This window comes from Corvus kubaryi, unplaced genomic scaffold (genome assembly GCF_017639235.1).
Source record: "Corvus kubaryi isolate FWS band 111438036 unplaced genomic scaffold, C.kubaryi_AGA036_p1.0 37127, whole genome shotgun sequence".
NCBI lineage: Eukaryota > Metazoa > Chordata > Aves > Passeriformes > Corvidae > Corvus > Corvus kubaryi.
The window spans coordinates 662713-674010 of record NW_024581032.1 but is presented as its reverse complement, the minus strand read 5'-3'; the positions used below and the strand labels follow the sequence as shown (position 1 = coordinate 674010).

General features: G+C 47.7%; 1 long non-coding RNA gene across 1 annotated transcript; it reads left to right on the top strand.

Annotated features, from left to right (window-relative positions):
- The first annotated feature begins 794 nt into the window (after positions 1-794).
- LOC121661237 lies at positions 795-10819 on the top strand. The gene is made up of 3 exons (XR_006014892.1): positions 795-1030; positions 8845-8849; positions 10807-10819. It is a non-coding gene; the product is annotated as an uncharacterized LOC121661237 (long non-coding RNA).
- Positions 10820-11298: the final 479 nt, after the last annotated feature.

The window sequence follows — 11298 nt, the reverse complement described above, 5'->3', positions numbered from 1 at the left end:
GCCAACTTACTTTTTAATGTTTTAGTAAGGCTGATTGTGGCTAAGTGACGTAACAGAGTGGTTAAAATGAAGTAGTCAGCTTTTTATAGAGGTAGAAATATTTTCTGTTTTGAATAGAGAAAATAGCAGTCATTGTGTGACAATTGTCTGGGAACCTGAATTTTCATTGGCAATCACTTTACTGTAACTAATGACAGTAATAAATGTAAATTTATGCATAGTCTCTGAATCATATTTGAGATTATTTTTATTGATTGCTAGCTTTTTTATTAATCAGCGTTGCATTACTAGCTGAGTGTACAACCAAAATTAAGAGACCATTGGAGATCTTCAGGAGAAGAAGAAATAAAGAATGACCTTTTGTACCTTCAATTTTCCAGTTGATTTCCCTGAAGTGATCCTCACAGAACCACATAATCAACTAGGTTGGAAAAGTCCTTTGAGATCATCAAGTCCAACCTATGACTGAGATCATCAAGTCCAACCTATGACCTAACACCACCTTGCCAACTAGACCATGCACATCCAGTCATTTCTTAAATACCTTCATTTCTTAAATACCTTCACCACCTCCCTAGGCAGCCCATTCCAATGACCAATCACTCCTTCTGTGAAGAACTTCTTCCTAATGTCCAGCTTAAATCTCCCCTGGTGCAGCTTAAAACTGTGTCCTGTCACTGGTTGCCTGAGAGAAGAGACCCTCACCTGTCTACAATCTCCTTTCAGGTAGTTGTAGATAGTGATAAGGTCTCCCCTGAGCTTCCTTGTCTCCAGGCTAAACAACTCCAGCTTCTTCAGCTGCTTCTCATAGGACTTGTTCTCCAGGCTCTTCAGTAGCCTTGTTGCCCTTCTATGGATGCATGTACTAGTTTGAAAGCAACCAGTGAAAGATTCCAAGTCAGAACTACAATTTATTAGGAAAATTAAAATAAATGCAATAGTACAGAAACATTGACAGTCAGAATACAACCTGGCACCCTGTCAGTCAGGGTGGTGGTAGCAGTCCAATTAAATGGTGGCTACAGTCCTGGTCTTGGACATCACTCCAACAAGTGGTTTGACAGAGGTGCTGTCAAAGCCGTGATCCTGTAGAAAGATCTGGTGCTTCTCCAGTGGTGATTGTCAAGCTCTTATCTTCTGGGAATCCAGTGGTAGACGCTCCTCTGGTGTTCCAGGCCTCAGATTATATATGGGTAGGAATGTTTGGCTCCTCCCCCTGGGTGGAGCATCTCACAATGAGATGATGTGAGATGATTCTATGAGTCATGCTGGAAGACCTTGATGACTCATTAGCGGAGATAGCACTCTAGAAGGAGTTATCAGGGATGAGTCATGGCGAGGATAAAGAACACTGCCTATGTAGATGGTAATAGAATACATTTTGGTTACATCTTACATTGTAACCTAAGACAATGCATTTGAGCATCTCAACAGCCTTCCTAAATTGAGGGGCCCAAAACTGAACACAGTACTCAAGGTGTGTCCTAACCAGTGCTGAGTACAGGGGAAGAATCACTTCATTAGTGACCACTATTGGTCACACTATTCCTGATGCAGGCCAGGATGCCTTTGGCCTTCTTGGCCACATGGGCACACTGCTGGCTCATGTTCAGTAGGCTGTTCAGTACCCCTAGGTCTCTTTCTGCCTGGCTGCTGTCCAGATACTCTGTCCCCCGCCTGTAGCACTGCAGGGGATTGTTGTGACCAAAGTGCACGACCCAGCACTTGGTCTTGTTAAACTGTATAACGTTGGATTTGGAGGCCCATCTATCCAGCCTGTCCATATCCTTCTGCAGAGCCCTCCTACTCTCCAGCAGATCGACACATGCTCCCAGCTTGGTATCATCTGCAAATTTAGTGATGGTGGACTCAATCCCCTCATCAGGATCATCAATGAAGATATTGAACAGGACTGGACCCAGCACTGACCTCTGGGTCACTAGTGAATGGCCACCAACTGGATGTAGCACCACTCACCACCACTCTCTGGGCCTGGCCATCCAGCCAGTTCTTAACGCAGCAAAGAGTACACTGTACATACAAAAATGCTGCTAGCAAGGGTTTTCTTGCTATTTTCTAAGTCCGTGAGAGACTTTTCTCTCACAGAGAAGAGGTAGCAGAGTTATGTAAACAATGAAATGCCTGCAACCTTGAGAAGTCTTGTTGATAGTATAGTAGAAAAATATTTTGACAATGGATGTTTTAGGATTCTAGCCAATCACCCCCAAGGGGTGGCTGATCCTTTGTCCAATTAGACTATGAAGAAAAAAGTCTATAAAAGAGTTTGTAAAATAATTAAATCAATCAATCTTGCTGTACAATTCCTACCTGCTGGATCTTCTCTCCTCCTCCTCCCTACGGCTGCAGGACATGGTGATATACCCTAGGGCCTAGGGCAGCGGTAATATTTGGTGACCCCTACGTGATCTGCATGCTGCGATGTGTCCTGCTGCTGCGAGCCAAGCCGAATTTCTCTAGAGGTACGCTGTTCCCCTTCCCACCCCCGGGACCAGGAGATCCGACGGGACTGAGAAATGGCGAACAGCGGCTCACAAACTGACGCTCTGGTAATGGTCTGGAAAGGTGTTTTCAGTATATTGCACACCTCCATTCCTGAAAACTCACTTCGGGAATTATTAACTTGGGCTGCCTTGCAAGGGATTTCCATGGACAGAGACACTGCCCTGGACTTTGCCTTATGGCAGGAACTTGGCTGTGCTGTCCGGCACGAGCTCCCTTCTGGGGACCCAGCAGTGTTAAAATTATACTGAACCTGGCGCTCGTTATTTATTCTGCTAACCGACCTTGACTGTGGCAGCAGAGCTGGCTCGCCTGTTTTGGTAATGAGTGACGGAGGAATGTCCGAGGGGGACCCCACTGACCGGGCTCCAGGGGCAAGTGATGGTGAATCCAAAAAAACACCCTCATCTCCACAGGCAGAACCTGCGCCGCCTCACCCTGCACAGTTGCAGGGACCCCGCGCCGGCAGTGGCGGGGGTGTTGGGGCAGCGGGAAGACACGCAGTATGCCTTGCCGCTTGGCTCGGCAGCGGCCATGACTTATCCAGGGCCGCAAATTAGCGATTTAGTGAATTGGACCGTGGCGGCTCCTAGCCCGTTTGTGTATGCGCCAGCAGAGTCAAAACTGCCCAGATGTCCCTTCTTGGCCAGCGTAGTGCCAGGCGTGACTGCATCGAGACTGGCTGGGTGTGGTCTGCTGCCCTCCTTGATGCTGGACTGTTCTGCACCGCTGCAGAACCGAGCCACTGACCTTTTAATACAGCATCTGCCTTTGCTGACAGAGCTGCTAAACATATCACAGAAGCTGGAGGAAATGCTCAGCTTGCAAAAGCAGCTACTGCAGATGCCAGAGGCACCCCGCCGTGCGGGGTGCGCCGGGCCCGCGCCGCCCACAGGAGACACGGCTCCGAACCAGGAAGCAGCGCAGCCAGCAGCAAACCCGGAAGTAGCACTGCCATGAGAAAATCCAGAAGTGGCAGCAGCAGTGGCCGCGCTCTGGCCAGCGGCAGTGCCAAACGTGGCCGCAGAGCAAGGGCCAGCAGTGGCACCGGGTGCCGGTGTGGTGGAAGAGACGAGCGCGGTGCCAGGCGCAGCTGCAGTGCAGGGGTCAGTGGCACCAAACGCTGCCGCAGTGCAAGAGACGAGCGCAGTGCCGGGCACGGCTGCAGCCCCGGAGATGGCTGCAGCAGCTCCAGTACCAGTTCGGTTGGGACCGGCCGAGACGGCATCCCGTAAAGAGGCTGCTGTTCAAACTGCAGCGGAGCCAGCTGTAGTCTGTGCTGTCTGTTCTGCCGCTAGCCAGCCTAGCCAATCTGCCCCTCTCCACCTACCTTTGTTCGCTCCCAGTGTCTCAGAGTTGCCCTTGCCTGATGATTCCTCGTTGGGAAGTGAGGCAGATGAGGTTCTGGCGCCGGGGCGTAAAGCTGCCGTAGCCGGGCAGCGAAGGAAAAGGCTGCTTCGGTCTCGCCCCTGGACCTTTCAGGACTGCATGGTAACAGTGCATCTGACCCACTACAATTGCTTCTTAGAGTCAGTTAAGATGCGAGCTTTGGAGGTTTTTGGAAACACCTGGGATGCCACATATATCTGAGGATTCTAGGGGTAATCGGGAAGCTGTTACACTCCATCCACAGGCTGTGCCAGAAATTCAGGATGGTAGTGACTCCCCAGAAGAGGAGATCCAAGCTTTCCCAGTGTATGAGGCTCTCCCAAATTCAGGGGAGCATGACAAGCATGAGGTGATTGCTTGGAAGGTTGCCCAGGATCTGCAATCCAAGGTGGCACAACATGGGCTAGGTTCTGCTGAGGTTGTGCAGATAATAAGGGTGATAAATACAGATTTGCTTTCTCCATTTGATATCAGGCACTTAGGTCAAATTGTATTTCAATCTATACCATTTACAGTTTTTGAGACTACCTGGAGAAAGCTGGATGACAAGTCTACATTAGGGAATATGCAGCTCCCTGCTGCTGATCCTAGACAGACAGTGGGGACGGATGCTTTGATGGGGACTGGTCCCTTCTCTGACCCCAGCCTACAGGGTAACTTTGTCCTCTAGCGTCCTGCAGCAAGCACAACAGGTCGGCATGGCTGCTGTGTTGAAAACCATAGAGTTGTCTGCTCCTAGAAAGCGATATACTGAAATAGTTCAAGGGAAATCAGAGTCTCTCTTTTGTAGAGGAAGTTGCTGCTTCTCTCGAGAAGCAGGTTGAGGATGACGGGTTAAGACAGTTGTTGTTAAGGCAGTTAGTGAGAGATAATGCAAACGAAGAGTGCAGAAAAATCATAGATGCCTTACCAGGGGACCCTGACTTAACAGACATGGTCGAAGCCTGCGCTAAGGTGGGATCTGGGAACCAGAAAAGGTCTGCTTTGGCTGCATTCCTGCATCTTCTGGTCGTGAACCAAAGCAACCAAAACAGGTGAAAAAACGGAAGCGGCTTAAGCCGAGCCAAAAAGAAAGCACACCAATCCCCCAGTGCAAGAGGTGTGGCAGGCCAGGGCATTGCTCAGACTATTGGAGATCCCGGACTCATGCCGATGGTCAGCCTTTGACGGGAAACTTCCGCCAGGGTGCAAAGAGGGGGAATTGCTCTCCGATGCAGTTGCTCCCCTAGAGAGTGGCACAGGTACAGGCACAGGCCTACCCAGCCACCCTAGAGACAGCACCCACGGATCAGACAGGTTTGACGTCCACACCGCAGTCGTCTTAGACTCTAGCAGTATTTATAAGGTTCCCTTGGATGCATATGGACCTCTAGCCCAGGGATCCAGTGCGATGCTGGGGGGAAAACCTGATGTTGCCCATCAAGGAATCTTAGTGCACTCAGGAGTTATTGACACTGACTTTAAAGGTCAAATTTGCGCTGCGGTCTCCACGCAAAAAACCCCCTGTAACTATTCCTGAAAAGACCTGCCTTGCTAAAATAGTGCCTTTTAAGATTTGTGTCCCCAGGATAGAACAACAAACTCACTGAGATAACGGCAGTGAATCTATGGGACTTCCGCAGGCCTTCTGGACTGCAGACATCTCTGACCAAAGGCCACAGATGGCATGTACCCTGATCCTGCCGAACGCCCGTCCACCCCGGACTCAGCTTCGAGGTTTGATTGATACGGCTGCTGATGTAACGATCATCTCCTTCTCTGCATGGCCTCCCTCATGGCCTTTAGCCCCGGTGGGATCGGCCATCGCAGGATTAGGAGGATCCACACAGAGCTATTTAAGCGAACGGCCTGTGGTGGTGAAGGACTCAGAGGGGCACACAGCTACAATTAGGCTTTATGTTACTGCCACTTCCCTTAACCTTTGGGGGCGGGATGTGTTGGCAGCTTGGGGTGTATGGATTGGGATAAATTTTTAGCAGGGGTCACTGTGCGTAAAGGCGCACAATATCCTACACTGCCTTTGCGGTGGCTGACTAACATACCAATCCGAGTCAGGCTCTGCTTAGTTAGTTGAATTAAGGGCTGTTATCATGGCTTTTCAACAATTCTCACAGGAACCTTTGAATTTGGTTACTGAAGACAACTAGCAAAAGCTTTGTATACAATCAATCACCTTACAGTACCACAAAATTCAAATAATCCTGTTATTCTGAATCATTTTCTCTCATTGCAGTCTTCAGGCAAGACACAACTGCCCCGGGCAAAAGTCTGGGTAAAGAATTTACTTACTAACCAGTGGGAAGACCCGCATGAGCTTATCGTTTGGGGTCGTGGGTATACTTGCATTTCCACAGATACTGGGGGATGGTGGCTACCTGCAAAATGTGTTCGCCCTGACCTACGGCACCAGAGGCAGAACAGGCAACCTCCAAATGATGACCAGAACGCCAACCATCCAAATGGCGACCAGAATGTAGATCATCAGCCTAATGACTCTTCTGATGATGACCAGGATGTCAACCATCAGGCAGATGGTCCTTCTACAAGCAGAGACTGAATTTTAAATTTCTTGTTATGGAGTCAGATAGTTAAAGCCTTAAGGACATATTTAGAATTAATAACTGATGTAAATTTCTATTTTGGATTAATAATAGAGTTGTTATCTTATCAAACAAAAAGGGGGAATTTTAGATACAAAAATGCTGCTAGCGAGGATTTTCTTGCTATTTTCTCAGTCTGTGAGAGACTTTTCGCTCTCACAGAAGAGGTAGCAGAGTTATGTAAACAACCAAACACCTGCAGCCTTGAGAAGTCTTGTTGATAGTATAGTAGAAAAATATTTTGACAATGGATGTTTTAGGATTCTAGCCAATCACCCCCAAGGGGTGGCTGATCCTTTGTCCAATTAGACTATGAAGAAAAAAGTCTATAAAAGAGTTTGTAAAATAATTAATCCATCTTGCTGTACAATTCCTGCCTGCTGGATCTTCTCTCCTCCTCCTCCCTATGGCTGCAGGACATGGTAATATGCCCTAGGGCCTAGGACGGCAGTAATAAGTACACCTCTCCAAGCCATGGGCTGACAGCTTTTCCAGGAGTATGCTGTGGAGATGTCAAAAGGCTTTGCTGACGTCCAGGTAGACAACATCCACAGCCTTCCCCGCATCCACCAGGTGGGTCACCTGGTCATAAAAGGAGAGCAGGTTTATCAAGCATGACCTGCCCCTCCTAAACCCATGCTGGCTGGGTCTGATCCCCTGGCCATCCTGTAGGTGCTGTGTGACGGCACTCAACATGATCTGTTCTGTAATCTTGCCAGGCACTGAGGTCGGGCTGACAGGCCTGTAGTTTTCTGGATCCTCCTTCCAGCCCTTCTTGTGGATGGGTGTCACACTGGCCAGCTTCCAGTCATCTGGGACCTCACCAGTGAGCCAAGACTGATGATAAATGATGGAGAGCATCTTTGTAAGCTCATCTGCCAGCTCCCTCATTACCCTAGGAGGGATCCCATCTGGTCCCATAGATTTGTGAGGATCCAAGTGCCTCAGCAGGTCTCTGACTGCTTCCTCCTAGATAATAGGAGGGCTATTCTGCTCCCTGACACCATCTACCAGCACAGGAGGACAGTCGTCCTGAGGACAACCTTTCTGTTGAAAATTTAGGCAAAAAGGTGTTAAGTACCTCTGCCTTTTCCTCATCTTCAGTTACTAAATTCCCTCCTGCATCCAATAAAGAATGGAGGTTGTTCTTGCCCCTCCTTTTGCCATTAATGTATTCTTAAAAATATTTTTTATTGTCCTTCACAGAAGTGGCCAGATTGAGTTCTAACTGGGTTTTTGCCTCTCTAGTTTTTTTTCCCACATGACCTAGCAACTCCCTTAAGCATTTACTGAGATACCTGACCCTCGTTACAAAGATGATACACCCTCTTTTTTTCCTTAGTTCCTTTAAAAGTTCCTTGCCCATCCAGGCCGATCGTTTTCTTCGCTGGCTCATCTTTCGGCACATAGGGACAGTCTGTTCCTGTGCCTTCAAGATTTCTGTTTTGAAGACGCTCATCCTTCCTGGACTCCTTTGTTTTTAAGGGCTGCTTCCCAAGGTACTCTCCAAATGAGTCTCTTGAACAGGCCAAAGTCTGCCCTCTGGAAATCCAGTGTGGAAGTTTTACTGATGCCCCTCCTTGTTTCACCAAATATTGAAAACTCTGTAATTTCATGGTCACTATGCCCTAGATGGCCTCCAACCACCACATCTCCCACCAGCCCTTCTCTGTTTACAAACTGTAGGTCAAGTGTAGTCCCTCCCCTGGTAGGCTTGCTTACCAGCTGTGACAAGAAGTTGTCCTCCACACTATGAACCTCCTGGACTGCCTCTTCTCTGCTGTGTTAAGTTCCCAGCAGACATCTGGCAGGTTAAAGTCACCTACAAGAACAAGTGCTGGCGATCTTGAAACATCCTCCATCTGCTTGTAGAATAAGTCATCCACCTCTTCATCCTGGTTAGGTGGTCTATAACAGAATCCCACCAGGATGTCAGCCTTGTTGGCCTTCCCCCTGATTCTTACTCATAGGCACTCACCTTATCATCATTAATCTTAATTTCCATGGCATCAAGAGACTCCCTAATATACAGAGCCACCCCTCCACCTCTTCTCCCTCTCGTCTCTTCTGAAGAGCTTGTAGCCATCCATTGCAGCATTCCAGTTATGCAAGTCATCCCACCACGTTACTGTGATGGTGATTTGCTGTACCATGGCTTCCAGCTCGTCTGGTTTGTTACCCCTGCTGCGTGCATTAGCATACACGCACTTCAACTGGGCTGCTGATTTCACCCCTGATTCTGGCTTACCACCCTTGGGCTTGTTTCTGGAGAGCCCAGTTGCATCCTCTTCCCCCTTCAAACCTGGTTTAAAGTCCTCTCAATGAGTTCCGCCAGTTGATGTGCTAAAATCCTTTTGCCCTTAACAGATAGATGGAGCCTGTCTGGCTCCAGCAGGCCAGGTGCCGTGAAAATTGCCCCATGATCAAAGAACCCAAAATTCTACCAATGACACCAACCCTCAAGCCACTTGTTGATAATGTGGGTTCTCCTGTTCCTTTCATCATTTGTCCCTGCCACTGAAGGGACTGAGCAGAACACCACCTGTGCTCCTGCCCCATGAACCAATCAACCCAGAGCCCTGAAGTCCCTTTTAATTGCCCTGGCGCTCTTCTTTTCAATTTCATCACTGCCAGACTGGAGTATCAACAATGGGTAATAATCAGAGGGCTGAATCAGCCCAGGGAGTCTCCTGGTGATATTCCCATACTTGGGATCCAGGGAAGCAGCAGACCTCCCTGTGGGATGCGTCCAGTCAGCATATGGGGCCCTCTCTTCCCCTCAGAAGGGAGTAACCTACTATGAATACCCTTCTTTTCTTTTTTAATGCTAGAGGTAGTGATCTGTCTGACAAACAAAGTAGAATTGGGAGGCTCTCTGGGCAGATTATTTTCTTCTGTGTCATCTGGCTGGCCCTCTGGATCCAGAGCCTCATACCTATTCTGAAGTGGCACCTGGATAGGTGATGGGGGTCGGGAGGAATTTTTATTAACTCCTGGAGTACGGACCCATTTCCATTCCCCTCCATCGACCAGGTCTCCTCCTTCTGCCTGCTGGTAGGAGGCATGGGAGTCTTCTGACTCCTGGTGGGCTTCTCTCAGGGATGGAAGTGTGAAACTCCACCAGTCTATTTCCCTTTCACTTTCCCTAATACTCCTTAGTCTTTCTATTTTGTCCTTAAGCTCGGCCACCAGACAGAGGAGATCATTCACCTGTTTGCACCTCATGCAGGTGTCTTTTGCACCATCCCCTGGTACTACTGACAGTCTTGAACACTCCTTCCAGGAAGGGATCTGGACAGATGCATCCTTCTTGGGGGGTTCTGTTTGGGTTGGTACACTTTTACTAGCTGTACCTTTTGGTCATTTGGAGACCATCGCTGAAAAAACCCCCAAAAATGAACAAACCAACCAAACCCCAACACCAAATAAAAACCCCACTAGCAGGAGGACGGCTGCAACCGCTCCTGCTTGCCTTGCCCATGCAAACTGCCATGCAAACTGCCATGTCATACCCCTATTTGCCCACTTCGAGTCGCCACTCTCCCTAGAGCCTTCTTTAAAATCACCTCTGATAGTCAGAGGAAGCCCCTCCCAGCGCCTGAATGCCTAATGAGAGGAAGGGAACCACCTGCTCAGCTCCCTTTTAAAATCACCTCTGATGGCCGGACGAAGCCCCACCTAGCACCTGAATGGCTAACGAGAGGGAATTGTGATTATTATAGTTCGCTATCTTTCTCTTCTCTAGCTCACCAACTTCTCATCTACCACAGGTGTCCCTCATATCAATTTATGTAAGAATTTGAGGTGTAGACATATAGATGAAATGAATTTTGAAAGGCAAGGCACTGAGTCCAGTTAATAGGGGTTGTGTTCTTTCTTGTGGGAGTTAAAAAAAATAATGTTATCAAATATCACTCTCCTGTTTAAATACATGGAAATAGGATACTGAAGGGAATGACCAGGGCTCATTAGGATATCTGTTGGACTATCTGTTGGACTAGTTACATTCTGATGCCTAGGCAAAGAAATATGCTTGAGCTAAGCAAAAAGAAGCTACATGAGCTATGCAGAAAGAAGTAGTTACTTTGTAACAGGATTTGTAAATGAAACACTTTTTAGAAATCAGCAAGCTTAGTAGAACAAGCTAACTACAAAGAAGTAGAACCAGATAAAACTGCCAATTCGAGCAAACAATTTCATAAAGAATGTGCAAAAAGCAAAGGTAAAAAGTTCAAGCCTGAGGAAGACTGCTAGAGCCTTCATCAAATGACCAGGAGGCTGATGACCGTTTCGTCAGGAGGTGGATGTGCAGGAACTGTGCATGTGTTACAATGACTTACATAATGATGTGATTAGTAAATATGTTGCAATATGAAGATTATGAAGTTTTAATATGCCAATTGAATAGAGAATGCATAAAAGCTATTGCTGTGCAAGGGATGGATGATTGAGCTTGGGGAGTGATCCCCCTCACTCCCAGCGCTGAATGAACAAATACCTGCTCTATAGCCACTAGACTCTGGAGTTTTATTTTCTTGCCTAGTTTTTGGGCATCAATTCCACCACTGTTTCCATGAGCAGCATACTGGACTGAAGCCCCTAGGCTTCAAAAGGAAAAATTAAACTTTCTCTGATGCAGCAGTTCCTCTCCAGTCATGCAATGCTGAGACTGGGAGTCACATATATTTTGTTGAGGATTAAAAGGCTGTTATACAAAAGATGGTCTTTCAAAAACAGCAAAAAGCTATCTTTGCCTAGGCAAATATTTAAGAACATAGCACTACAAATG